The sequence below is a fragment of the Pinus tabuliformis genome, chromosome 3_2, assembly GCF_031772625.1.
Source record: "Pinus tabuliformis cultivar Carrire ecotype Pingquan chromosome 3_2, CPIR1, whole genome shotgun sequence".
NCBI classification, from domain to species: domain Eukaryota; kingdom Viridiplantae; phylum Streptophyta; class Pinopsida; order Pinales; family Pinaceae; genus Pinus; species Pinus tabuliformis.
Window position 1 is genome coordinate 933,122,978 of NC_142302.1, and position 15,056 is coordinate 933,138,033.

A 15,056-nucleotide genomic window follows, 5' to 3' on the forward strand; every position below is an offset into this window, starting at 1 on the left:
GAAGACAATCGGGGTCTGCAAGTCTAAGTGCACCGATGCAAAAAGAAGAAAAAATGCTAGGTAAGTAGGCTGGGTAAGTAGTTTTGTGGTTGCAGAATCAAGCTATGTGATCCCTTTCATGTTTTCAAGTGTTACAACTATTCAGATCACAATTATGAGGCGGTTTTTCATTTGGAGGAGCTCAAGCGAGGCATGTCTAACTCCCTGTTCTTCTTATTTCCCCAAATCATTCACTAACCTCCCCAAAGAGGTCAAGATCTGCTTGATATCTCTTAAGTTTCATCATTTGTCGTATCATTGGCCAAAGTAAAGGTTTCCTTTTCTTAGGAGTACTCCTATTCACTCTATAAGTCATTTTTCGCTTTTAAGTAGCCTAAGATCTCTAAACTTAGCACTTTCTTATCATTTTCATATTAACTTCTAACATTATTATGTAAATCCCTATCTATTTCCCCTTCCCCTTACTAAAAAGCACTAAATATCTCCCCTATGTACATATTCCCATCCCCTGGCACTATAGCCCTATAACATCAGTTTGTGGAAATGCTAAGTTCATTTGGGGCTTGGCATTAGCCCTTCCGCGTCTTAACCTGGAGTTAGCTTAACCTCTGGTTAAAATAATAACCATTCCTTCCCCTCTCTTACCCACAAACCTTAATGTTTTACCCTACATGCTCACATTTTGGGTTTTGTTTAATTATTTGATTTAAATAGTCAAACTCCACCCTCGACGCACATACCATAACCCACAAACCCAAAGGTTTAAGTCCTCGCCATGTAAAAAAATATTGATTTAATATTTGGGCGGGCCCTCGAGTCGCAACGACCCCGTACATTAACCTGTCGCCAGCTCCGCACTCCGTCAGCCCTCCGATCCGCCCTCCCAGATCCAACAGCTCTCGATAATTTCGTAGCCGCCCCGACGTCTGATGGTTAGCCTCCGATAGGCTAGCGGTTTCTCCACTGTACAAAAGACGCGTGTCTCCAAGCAATTGTATCGGAGCCCCTCTGACACATACCACCCTCGTACAGAAGGCGGTCCGATGAAACCACAAACCGCCTTCTGTCTCTCTGCCCCCAACGTCAGCACCACGTCACCCTGCTACATCACCCTGCCATACTGCCACATCACCCTTTCGTACCGGGACCCGCCGCTGACGTCATGCTGATGTCATCATTGAAAAGGCACGAAAAGGCGAAAATCGCAACAGAGAATGCCCGAAACCAGAAACATAGGCAGTTTTCGATGCGCGATTCGTGCTTAGAACTTAGCGCTAATCGTGCATCGCTAAGAGAAATGGCTCAAAATGGAGAGCTTCCTTGCTCAGTACCTGAGAAACCCAAAAATTCATGGGAGGCAACGCTGGAAACAGAGAAATTAAAGAAAATATAGCATAAACAGAACTAGAGAACTAAAGGTATGTTGGTATGCTCATATTCAATCGGCTAGCGCCGATAGCATTCTAGAGGCCACGAAAAGCATTTGCAGCAGTTATTTTTGCCTTGAAAGGGAAAAAGAGGGGAGATTTGACAGTTTCAAGCATATCAGAGGAAATATAAAGCCCAGATTAAATTAAAGAGTATCAGTGAAGCGACAACGAGTATCAGATCGACAATATCAAAGCAGGTAAACATTAAAGGCCTCCATCGAAGTCAAAGAACTAGTAAAGGCCATTCAAAGCTCATCGAACCGAAATTAGTGCACACTAAAGCCACCTAAAAGCAGAAGAACCATCTCACTACACCGAGCCACCAAGGACACCATATTAACTCATTTTGATGCAGCAGCCTCCAGCGTAGCTCAAATAAATATCTTCTCGCATTAACTTCAGGACAAGATTAGGTTAAAGAACTCATTTCCCTCAGATCTGTTTAAGATCTTTTGTAATTGATATTTTTGGATATTTTTCTCTATATAAACCACCTTGTGTCATTGTTTAAAGGGTTGGCTGGTTGATAGTCCTCATTTTAGACTTGCGCTGTATACTTTGAGAGCTCTATAATCAAAGACTACTGGATTTTTTTGGATGAAGAACTGACTGTTGTGTTATTTAATGGCCAAAGAGTGACTGTGGAATTCCTGTGCTACTACATGGCTCAATAAGTGTTTCTTACCTCTGTTTACAGTTTATATATGTTTACGACAACATTCTATTACCATATAAATAGCAAGAAAGAAGAATAGCTTAGGTTTTTCTTGACTGCACCCTATGCTCAGTTCTTGTTATTTCTATATGTTTTCTTCAGAAATGGTTATGAATATGCATAATTAAATGATCATGTTTACCCTATTTCTTTCACATATGACTGTTATTTAGGAATTCTTGACTGCTCCTAGAAAAAATTTCATTCACCTTCCCTCTCTATTAGCTAATGAAAGATTCTTAGTTGCCTTTCATCTCTGATCTTCATTCCATCTTTATTCCAGCTTGATATTGTTCTATGTGTAGCTATCCTGCTTTGTATTCCTCTTGCAACCAAGAAAATGCAACAACAAGCCGTAATCCATGACTCCATGCCCAATGGTTTGAGCTTCTCACTCTATGCATCCCAACTCTGCTTGAAAACATCATCCTTCCCACCAAATAAAAACAAAACCCATGTACACCATAACTAGCCTAAAATCAACCCAAAACAAAGTTAAATATTAAAGAGAGAGCCCTCTCTGACTGCAGGTATGCTAGGACCTGCAGCCCAAAGATTGGTTTGTGGTTACCTCGGCCGTATCCCTTAAGGAGCCAAGGGACAACCTGAGTGATAACATCATTGGCGACTCCACTAGGGAACTTATTCAGAAAATTGCAAAAACCAAGTTAGAAGCTGGCTCCCAAGAAGAAAACACATAATACTAGGTCGAATCCAAACCAAAATCCACCAGCTATTTTTGAAAATCCCAATTTAATCTCTAGAAACCTTAGCAAACAAAAACAAGAAGTGTTTGTTGATTCTAGTCCTGAAACAGTTCAGCCAAGTTGCTTTCCAACCCCTGTTAAAGTTTTGTTTCGTTCAACCCCTACTTCCCCTTGTTCGTCATCCATCTCTCCAAGCACCTTTTCCACACCTCCATTCAATGCACATACTACCACTACCACCATTGTTATTACAGCTGTTCCAGTCATTCCACTTATCCCTATAAATATGGCTAACAGATATGCACCTTTACAGTTACCTGAAAATCCAGGGGCTATGCCTCAGGATTATCAAACCAAATCACATATTTTGAAGGTACTAGTTCTGGCACAGCCCTGCAACATACCAAGAAAATGCAAGACTATTTTGAGAGTTATGAAATAGATGATGATAGTGTAAGAATGAAGATTTTTGTCCAAAGTTTAACAGGAGATGTAAGGCCCTGGTTTAGAGCTCTTCCTGCAAATTCCATAGCTGACCCAGAGGCCCTTTACCAAAAATTTCTTAACAGATGGGAGAAGAAGAAGGACCCTCTGCACATATTATCCGAGTATGACACCATCAAAAGAGGCCCTCAAGAAGCTGCCTTAGACTATTGTGCCGGTTTTAAAATGTTTACAACGCTATTCCACAAAACCTTAGACCTCCACCTAATCTTGCTTTATACAAATTCCCTGATAGATTTGATTCAGACATGGCTTATCAGTTAAGGGAAAGAGCCCCTCAAACCTTAGCAGACATGCAGAATGTAGCTGTTAGTGTGGAGGCAAATCTGATTGCCAAGCAAAATAGAGCAAGAGCTGAGAGAAGAACCACTCTTAAAGATGAACGTTCACCCTTTGAGAAAAAATTGGACACAATCATAAAAGGTATGGACAACTTTGAAAATAGAATGGGAACTATTGAAAGAAAAGCCTCATGGGAAGGACAACAAAACAATCCTATCAGAAATCCAAACTTTAGAAAAAACCAGAACCCAAACGTTGGAAGGGCAAGTCCTAACCATGATATAAGACCTCCTTTTCATGAAAACTATGCTGAAGAATCCACATCTAGTGTGAAGATAGAGGAAACATAAACTTGATGGGTTTGAAGAGTGAACAACAAGTATTTATAACCCAAGAAGACCAAGATGACCATGATATGAATCAATTTCAGACCAAGTCTGGAGAGTCATTTGACTTCAAACAAGGCTATGATTCAGCTGTCTACGAAGTCCATAAACAATACAAATTGAGAACAGGAACCATTGATGTGTCTGATCCCATAAAGCCAAAGGATGCCAAGCAAGCTAAGAAAGTAAAGGACAAGGCCGCTATCACAGAACCTGCTGATAAAACAGACCAAAAATTAAAAGAAGTGACCATAGAGGATGTATCTGACATGCAACCCTCTAATAACCAGCCTTTTGTATCCTTTCCCTCAAAAGACAATGTAAATAGCACTCCTCAAAGCCTTCCCAAAAGAGAACAATCTCAAGAAATCACTGATAACCAAGAGAAGATCACTGAAGATACAGTTGAAAAGGGGAAATCTGCCAGTCACAATACTAAAACACAGTCAGAAAAACCTTTTGATTTAGAAGCAGAAATTGGTAAATTAAAGATATCTATTCCTCTCTCTGAGCTTACCAAACATGATGTGTACAGACAACAAATCAAAATATCACTGCAAATTCCAGAGAACAGGGATGATGTTAATGCCTTAGATAATCAACCTGAATTACTTTTTGGTCCAGAAGTCAATGGTAGAACAGGACATGGAGTTTTTCTACCCTTTTATGTCAGTTTGGACATTCATGATAAAGTGTTGCACAATGCTATGTTTGATTCAGGTGCTTCACACAATCTAATTCCTAAAGCTGTAATGGAGAAGCTAAACCTTGATGTCACTAGACCCTACAAAGACCAATTCTCATTTGATTCTAGTCAGGTCAAGTGTTTAGGCTTAATCAAATACCTTTGTGTGTCTTTAGTCCAATTTCCCAACAAAATGATCCTAATGGACGTGGTGGTTGCTAACATTCCACCAAAGTATGGCATTCTCTTATCAAGATCTTGGGGAGCAAAACTCCAAGGATCTCTCCAACTAGACCTCTCCTATGCCACTATTTCAGTCTTTGGGCAACCAAAGAGACTGTACAAAGAAACACTGATGAAGTATGTGGTAAGTAGTGAGGAAAAACCCCAAAACTTTCCCATTTACTCAATCCATTCTGATATGGATTCCTTTATATTGTTCAATGATGATAGCTGCCCTCCCACTGGTGAGAAGCCTTTGCCTTTAGAACAAGAAACATGCATCAATCAAGAGTTAGTTGCCCATACCTGTGAAACTGTTAAAACAATTAGTGCAACCAACATACAAGAAGAACCACATGAAGCACAAAACCTAGGTCCGCCCAATCCTAAAATGATTGAAACTCTTAATACTAACCACAAGCAAGAAATCACATGGTATTTAGAGTTTGATGGTTCTGTTATTAAGCTAGGAGCAGGGGTAGGAATATGGATTCTCAATACACATAATAGCCATGCAGAGGGTCATGCTTACAGATTAAACTTCAAATGCACCAACAACATGGCAGAGTATGAGGCTCTCCTTTTAGGCCTTAAAATTCTCAAAGCTCTAGGAGCTGCAAAAGTGTCCATTCTAGGTGACTTCGATTTGATCATTCAACAGATGAAAGGTAACTTTGTTACTAATGACAATAGGCTAAGAGCTTATAGGTCTGCTGCCACAGAAATACTAAGTTCCTTCACCGAATCCAAGCTTGTTAAGATTTCTAGAGGCCATAACATGCATGCTCATAGTCTAGCTACTTTTGCTAGCACATGCAAGCTGCCCTTTAAGCCCAATTACCACTTTACTATTGAGATAAAGCACATGCCTGCTGTCCCTAACAATATCAAAGATTGGCAAGTGTTTGAGGATGATGCTCAAATCAACAATTTTCTTACCTTATAGCAAGAATTATCAAGCTTAAACATTGATGAAGATGCCATGGATGACCCACAACAGAAAATGAGCCAAAATGAGGAATTTGTAACAGCTGAAGCAGCAAATCAAACGCTACACCCAACCATTTTTTATGAGAAAAACATGCAAGAGCTAAAGCAAATTCATTTAGATGAAATAACTGAAGCAGAGGCCGAAGTGATTGATTTAAAAGACAATTTTCTACCTGCTGGCCTCACTCCATTAGAAGACATTTGATTCAAACGATGTCCCCAAAAAGCCAAAGATGTAGCCCTTAAACGCTACTGTGGAAGACTGTAATATTTGGACAGCAGAGAAGCCCAAAATGATTAAATTGTCCAATTCTTTTCCTCCCGATCAAAAACTAAAATATGTTGATTTATTTAAAGAGTTTCAAGATGTATTTTCCTGGAGTTATGAGGACCTTAAGTCCTATGACACCTCCGTTATTCAACATACCATTCCCTTAAAGCCAAATCAAAAGCCCTTCAAATAGAAACTAAGGAGAATCAATCATGTGCTTCTCCCTTTGATTGAGAAAGAAGTGAAAATAATGTTTGAGGCTGGTATCATAGCACCCATTAGATTTTCAGAATGGGTATCCAATCTTGTTCCCACAAGGAAGAAAACAGGGGAGATTAGACTATGTGCGGACTTAAGAAATCTGAACCAAGTCTCCCTTAAAGATCACTACCCACTGCCAAAAATGGACCACATTCTACAAAGAGTAGTGGGGTCTTCAAGAATTTCCTTGCTAGATGGCTTTTCAGGTTTTAATCAAATACCTGTTCACCCGGATGACCAAGACAAGACAGCCTTTACAACACCGTGGGGAACCTTTACATATGTGAAAATGGCTTTCGGACTAAAGAATGCAGGTGCTACCTTTCAAAGGGCCGTGGACATTGCATTTACCAAGGAAATCCATGATTTCCTAGTGGTTTACCTTGATGACCTTACTCCTTTCTCAAAATATGATCAAGAGAACCTAAAACATTTGAGACAAGTGTTCCTAACCTGCAGGAAATATGGCATTTCTTTAAATCCTAAGAAATCTCTTTTTGGCCTAGAAGAAGGAAAATTGCTAGGCCATATCATTTCAAAATATGGGATTAGAATTGATCCTGAAAGAATTCAAGCCATCTTGCAAATCCCTTATCCAAGAAACATCAAAGAGTTGCAAGCATTCCTAGGAAAGATCAATTTCCTAAGGAGATTTATCCCAAACTTGGTCGAGCTGATAAGAATGCTAAATAAAATGTTAAAGAAGGATTCCAAGGTAAAATGGACTTCAGAGGCCAAGCAAGCCTTTGAGGGCATAAAATATGCCTTAACCCAAGCCCCAGTCCTCACAAGTCCTCAATTTGATAAAGATTTCATCATTTTTTCATTTGCATCTGAACACACCATTGCTGTTATCCTTTTGCAGAAAGATGATTAGGGAAATGAAAAACCAATTGCATTTTTCAGCCGAGCCCTTAAAGATGCACCCTTGAAGTACCAAATCATGGAGAAGCAAGCATATGCCCTTGTTAAAGCAATCAAAGATTTCAGAATTTACATTTTATATTCACATGTGATTGCTTATGTGCCAAATGCTGTTGTAAAAGACATATTAACTTAGGAGGGCATAGAAGGAAAAAGAGGCAAATGGATTGCCAATATCCTTGAGTATGACATTGAGATAAAACTAACCAAGCTGATAAAGGGACAAGGTTTATCCAAACTGATGTCCGAAACCAATTTTCAAGCCTTAGACATTAATCAACTGGACAATGAACAGGAGTTGGCAACTCCACATATCAGTGAAGCTTTTTTGCAATCCCCATGGTATGCTAATATATTTTTTATACTGTTAAACCTGTGTGCTCCTCTAGGGTTGTCCAGAACCAAAAAGAGATTTTTAAAGATGAAAGCATCAAAGTTTTGTGTCTTAGATAGTGCCCTGTTTTGGAAAAATCATGAAGGAATATTGCTGAATTGTCTAACTATGAATGAAACTGACAGTGTCATGAAAGAATTCCATGCAGGGGACTGTGGGGGGCACTTATATTGGAAGTCCACTGCTGATAAGATACTACGAGCTGGTTTCTATTGGCCCTCGTTGTTTGCTGATGTGAGAAAGTTTGTTGTTTCGTGCCACAAATGCGAAATCTTTGAAGGCAAAAGAAAGCTTCTACCCTTGCCCCTTAAGCCCATTTCAACCGAGAAGCCTTTCAACAATGGGGTCTTGACTTCATTGGAGAAATCCATCCATCCTTTTCTGGCCATCATAAGTGGATTCTAACAGCCACAGATTACTTTACCAAGTGGATTGAAGCCATCCCATGTAGGCAAGCCAATGACTCCACCATCATCCAATTCCTTGAAACCAACATTTTGTCCAGATTTGGCTGTCCTAAGAAGATCATTACAGATAACGTTGTTGCCTTCAAATCCAAGAAAATGATCAGTTTTTGCCAAAAATTGCACATTACCTTAGGTCACTCCACAGCCTATTACCCTCAAGGTAATGGCTTGGCCGAATCATCCAACAAGAGTCTGATTAACATCATTAAGAAAGTCTTGGAGGAGAACAAGAAGAACTGGCACAAAAAGCTTGTAAATGCCCTATGGGCAGATAGATTGTCAACCAAGAGATCCATTGGGATGAGCCCATATGAGTTAGTCTATGGCATGGAGGCCAAGTTCCCCTCTTCTTTGGGAATCCCTGTTATCAAATTGCTGCAAGAGATTCAGGCAGAGCCAAATGATATCCAAAGAAGAATAAACCAAACCATCCATTTGCAGCAAAAAAGAGAGAAAGCGTACGACAGAGCTTAGATTTTACAAGAGAAGCTCAAGAAAATGTTTGACAAAAGAATCAAGGCTGAAGATTTCTACATAGGCAACAAAGTCTTAAGATGGGATTCAAGAAGAGAAGACAAAGGAAAGCATGGCAAGTTTGATTTTCTGTGGAAAGGCCCCTTTACTATTTCTGTTGTTCAAGGCAAAAACACATATTTTCTGAAGAGTTTAGATGGCATCACAGCTGAAGAAGGCCCTGTCAATGGCCGAATGCTAAAGCACTATCATGATCCATTTTGTTGAACGCAACATAGCTCTGTATACTATCTATACATTAATATTTGTATTTTCAACACTTTTTCTTATAGCAAGCCAATAAGAGGGAACCACACAGCAAATTTTAAAGGAAAGATCAAAGAAAGCTCTATTTCAGATCTCTATTTTTGAAATAATTCCAAAGAAGTGCTCAAGCAGATTTCAATATGTTTACAAGCACCCAAAAGGCAAGAAGCAGAGCTGTAATTTTTCTGCAATTCAGCTCAAAAGGATACTGCATATCAACTTATAAGAATTCAGTCAAAGGCATTGAGAAGAAGGAGAATTTTAGTTTACAGTAACAATTGAAGATCAAGGCATTCTGACTTGCTATTCTTGGCTTTTCATCCTGAAAAACCATCTCCAAGTGGAGCCACTATTAGCCTCCTATTGCTAGGTTTCATATTTCATGATTGATTGTTTTACATGCCAAATATGTCATCTTTTCATGCTGCAAGGTTCCATATTTCCAAGAAGTTCCATTTTGAAGAATCATACCATTTTTGAAGAGTTTTATAGTTAAGGGAAAGTCAAACATCTTAATCTTGGCTTCCCTAGGTTTAAATTGCTTGTTTTAGAAGATAGAGAATGAATATCTGTCCAAACAACTTAAGCTTGGCAGATCAGTAGCTAGGTAGAGAAATGAAGGAACCCAATTGCTTAATCTGGGCCCTTGGAAGGGATAAGGGTTGATTTTAGATAGGAGGGCAGTTAAAAGAAAAGACGACAATCAGGGTCTGCAAATCTAAGTGCACCGATGCAAAAAGAAGAAAAAATGCTAGGTAAGTAGGCTGGGTAAGTAGTTTTGTGGTTGCAGAATCAAGCTATGTGATCCATTTCATGTTTTCAAGTGTTATATCTATTCAGATCACAATTATGAGGCAATTTTTCATTTGAAGGAGCTCAAGCGAGGCATGTCTAACTCCCCCTTCTTCTTATTTCCCCAAATCATTCACTAACCTCCCCAAAGAGGTCAAGATCTGCTTGATATCTCTTAAGTTTCATCATTTGTCGTATCATTGGCCTAAGTAAAGGTTTCCTTTACTTAGGAGTACTCTTATTCAGTCTATAAGTCATTTTTCCCTTTTAAGTAGCCTAAGATCTCTAAACTTAGCACTTTCTTGTCATTTTCATATTGACTTCTAACTTTATTATGTAAATCCCTATCTATTTCCCCTTCCCCTTACTAAAAAGCACTAAATAGCTGCCCTATGTACATATTCCCATCCCCTGGCACTATAACCCTATAACATCAGTTTGGGGAAATGCTAAGTTCATTTGGGGCTTGGCATTAGCCCTTCCGCATCTTAACCTAGAGTTAGCTTAACCTCTGGTTAAACTAATAACCATTCCTTCCCCTCTCTTACCCATAAACCTTAATGTTTTACCCTGCGCGCTCACATTTTCGGGTTTTGTTTAATTATTTGATTTAAATAGTCAAACTCCACCCCCGGCACACATACCATAACCCACAAACCCAAAGGTTTAAGTCCCCACCATGTAAACAAATATTAATTTAATATTCGGGCGGGCCCCCGAGTCGCAACGACCCCGTACATTAACCTGTCGCCAGCTCCGCGCTCCGTCAGCCCTCCGATCCGCCCTCCCAGATCCAACGGCTCTCCTTGATTTTGGAGACACCTCGATGTCTGACGGTTAGCCTCTGATAGGCTAGCATTTTCTCCACCATACCAAAGACGCGTGTCTCCACACGATTGTATTGGAGCCCCTCTGACACATACCCCCCTTGTACAGAAGGCGGTCCGATGAAACCACAAACTGCCTTCTGTCTCTCTACCCCCGACGTCAGCACCACGTCACCCTGTCGTACCGGGACCCGCCGCTGATGTCATGCTGACGTCATCATCGAAAAGGCACGGAAAGGCGAAAATCGCAGCAAATAATGCCCGAAACCAGAAATAGAGGCCGTTTTTGTTGTGCGATTAGCGCTTCGCGCTTAGTGCTAATCGTGCATTGCTAAGAAAAATGGCTCAAAATGGAGAGCTTTCTTTCTCAGCTACCTGTAATACCCAAAAATTCGTGGGAGGCAACACTAGAAACAGAGAAACTAAAGAAAAGACAGCATAAACAGAACTAGAGAACTAAAGGTATGATGGTATGCTCATATTCAATCGGCCAGCGCCGATAGCATTCTAGAGGCCACGAAAGGCATTTGCAACAATTATTTTTTCCTTGAAATGGCAGAAGAGGGGCGATTTGATAGTTTCAAGCATATTAGAGGAAAGATAAAGCCCAGATTAAATTAAAGAGTATCAGTGAAGCAGCAAAGAGTATTAGATCGGCAATATCAAAGCAGGTGAACATTAAAGGTCTCCATCAAAGTCAAAGAAGTAGTAAAGGCCATTCAAAGCTCATCGGATCGAAATTAGTGAACATTAAAGCCACCTAAAAGCAGCAGAACCGCCTCACTGTACTGAGCCACCAAGGACACCATATTAACTCATTTGATGCAGCTGCCTCCAGCGCAGCTCAAATAAATATATTATCGCATTAACTTCAGGACAAGATTAGGTTAAAGAACTCATTTCCCTCAGATCTGTTTAAGATCTGCTGTAATAGATATTTTTGGATATTTTTCTCTATATAAACCACCATGTGTCATTGTTTAAAGGGTTGGTTGGTTGATAGTCCTCATTTTAGACTTGCGTTGTATACTTTGAGAGCTCTATAATCAAAGACTGCTGGATTGCTTTGGATGAAGAACTGACTGTTGTGTTATTTAATGCCCAAAGAGTGACTGTGGAATTCTTGTGCTACTACATGGCTCAATAAGTGCTTCTTACCTCTGTTTACAGTTTATATATGTTTACGACAACATTCGGTTACCATCTAAATAGAAAGAAAGAAGAATAGCTTAGGTTTTGCTTGACTGCACCCTATGCTCAGTTCTTGTTATTTCTATATGTTTTCTTCAGAAATGGTTATGAATATGCATACTTAAATGATCATGTTTACCCTGTTTCTTTCACATATGATTGTTATTTAGGAATTCTTGACTGCTCCTAGAGAAACTTTCATTCACCTTCCCTCTCTGTTAGGTAATGAAAGAATCTTAGTTTCCTTTCATCTCTGACCTTCATTCCATCTTTATTCCAGCTTGATATTGTTCTATGTGTAGCTATCATGCTCTGTATTCCTCTTGTAACCAAGAAAACGCAACATCAAGCCCTAATCCATGACTCCATGCCCAATGGTTTGAACTTCTCACTCTATACATCCCAACTCTGCTTGAAAACATCATCCTTCCCACCAAAATAAAAACAAAACCCATGTACACCATAACTAGCCTAAAATCAACCCAAAACAAAGTTAAATATTAAAGAGAGAGCCCTCTCTGACTGCAGGTAGGCTAGGACCTGCAGCCCAAAGATTGGTTTGTGGTTACCTCGGTTGTATCCCTTAAGGAGCCAAGGGACAACCTGAGTGATAACACAAAGAGTGAAAGAGAACAAGAGCCAAGTTGTTTTTGAGCCAAAGGAGAAAAACTCCAGCAAAATTTGTGAAGGTTCCTGGTGCGGTGCACCTAGCCAGCCCGGTGCACATAGCGCAGGAAATACATTGGAATTCTAACTGGCGTGGTGCACCAAAGAGGCGCGGCGCACCTGCCTCCAAAGCTCGAAACTCATCCAAATTGCTTCCTTCAAGCTCCAAACTTGCAAATTCCTCATTCCACATGTAAGTTAATCATCCCAAGTGCCATTGCAAGGGTCTTGGTCAGTTTTTATGGTGTTTCAATAGGTAAAAAACAAAACCCTAGTTCCTAGCATATTCAATTGAAAAATTTGCCTAGGGTTTGCAAAATTACAGCTTTTGCTGTCTAATTTCCATCCCCAATTTTCATTTTTCTCTCACTACACTTCACTCATATCACTTTCCCTCTCCTCTTCCATTGACACTCACCTATCCCCTTATTCCTAAAACTAAAAACCCTAATCCCTAATCACACTACTCCCAAACCCTAATTAACATCCCTAAGCCCTAATCGTTGTTCCCCAAAACCTGCAATAAAAAACCCTACAGTCATCACAAACTTCCACATTCATAGTCCCCATCATCAAATCCCTGTCATTTAGCAGAAAATACCTATTGTTCCTATAAAATCTCTTCATACTCATCAAAGAAACATCAAACAATGGCAAACATGGAGTCTGATTCATCTTATGACAAAGATGAAGAAATAGTAAGTGATTTCTCCAAAGAAATTCATGCACCAAAGAGACCTCATAAGGGAGGAAAATATATCCGGGAGGAGCCCACTACACTTACTGAGTTGTTGGCTTGCCCTCTTGCTATAGCATGCTTCAAAAATCAGTCTTGCTACCAATTTTGTGAAATGATGGAAAGAGTCAAATACCACCATGAGCTTGCTAGAATTTTTGTGCTCCATCTTCACAATGGCCAGGTCAATTTGGTAGGTGTGACATTCACTTTGACACCTGAAACTATAGCTGAACCAACCGGTATTATGAATGTAGGTGAGCAGTGGAATAAGGGATAGCTGGTGGACAGAGATCATTATGAGCCTTATATCAAGACTGGTTTTCAAAGGCATATCAGTAGGGTCTTCCCTTTCAGGTACCTATATGACACATATGCTCCCCTTATGAAACTCATAATGAAATATTTCAGATGTGAAGGCAGATTTTCTCACCTATACACCTATCATGTCAGATTATTGACGCATTTTACTAGGGTGAGGATGATGAACATCCCCTATTTCATATGCCAGAATATTGAGAAAATGACCACATTGGTGCAAAGAAAACCTCCTCATCAGCAGTATAACAACATCTATCACTTTTCATTGATCAAGATTGTGGTTTTGCATCAGCTTAGTTTACTGAATGTTTCATGCGATGATTTCATTTCACATGAGGTCTTCACAGGTGCTCAAGTGCCCCCATCAGTTTTTCATGAAGTAGGAGAGCCTTCACATCAGCAAGAGGTGCATGAGACTCAAAACCACCAGTGTGCCAGTTTCTGTCACTTATCAAAAGGGCACAAGAAGATTGTTTGCAGTAGAAAAAAGAGTACTATCTCCACTCGGGGTGGAAGGGGTCTCATTTCCTTCAGCAACAAAGTAGGTACAAGATAAAGGTAATCAACCATTGCATGATGAGGGGCCTTCAGAAAGTCAAGAGGGAGATTTCATTCTAATTCAGGATGATGACACTGATTTTGGCTCCCAAAGCTCAAAGCTCAAGGAGATCATCCAGGAACAACAAGCTGACATTCATGACTTGTCTCTCAACCTGGAAAGAGCCAGATGGGTGATAAATTATCTTGAGCAAAGGAACAAATAGTTAGAGGACCAGCAAACTATCATGGAGCTCCAAAACATAAGAGAAAACTGGCAAGCTGCTAAGAGGAGGAAAGTCAAGTTGACAACACTTGAGCAAGAAATTGAAGCTGATCGTGAATCTTGGCTTGAGAGGGAAAAAAATGCACTTGGAAAAGATTATGGAGAAGGCCAACAAAGAGAAAAGGATGTTGAGGCACATGGCCTATCATTATTTGGCAAGAAACAAAGTTTGCAAAGCAAGAATAAGGACTTTGAAGGCCAAGTTGAGGAAAGCTTTGAGGAGGAAGAAAGAGAAAGACAAGCTCAAGATTTTGGCTGAGGCTTCCTTAGCCCAAAATAGCACTTGATGGAGGTCACTCAGCCCAAATTTCAAGAAATTTGGCACACTTTTTGTCAATTTTGAATTTTTGGAGCAAAACATAGATTTTTTTTCCTGGTGCGCCGCGCCACCTGGTGCTTGATTTTGCTAGGGACCTCCTTTGGAATAAAAATCAGCATTTTTGTATTCCTCATGAAAAATTAAGAATTCCCACAAATGGCCAAGAAATTTTGTCAAAAATGCCCCTTTTTCCCCTTTTTGGCCACACAGGAAGCAGTGTTGGGAGAACTCACTTTTGGAGGGGAAAATGGACACCAAATTTAGAAATTCCACCTGTTCTAGAAAGTAGACAAACATCCCTTTCCAAAAATCCCACTTGGAGCAAATTTGGTGCATGGGAAGGCCTCCAAAATCAGCCTCAAA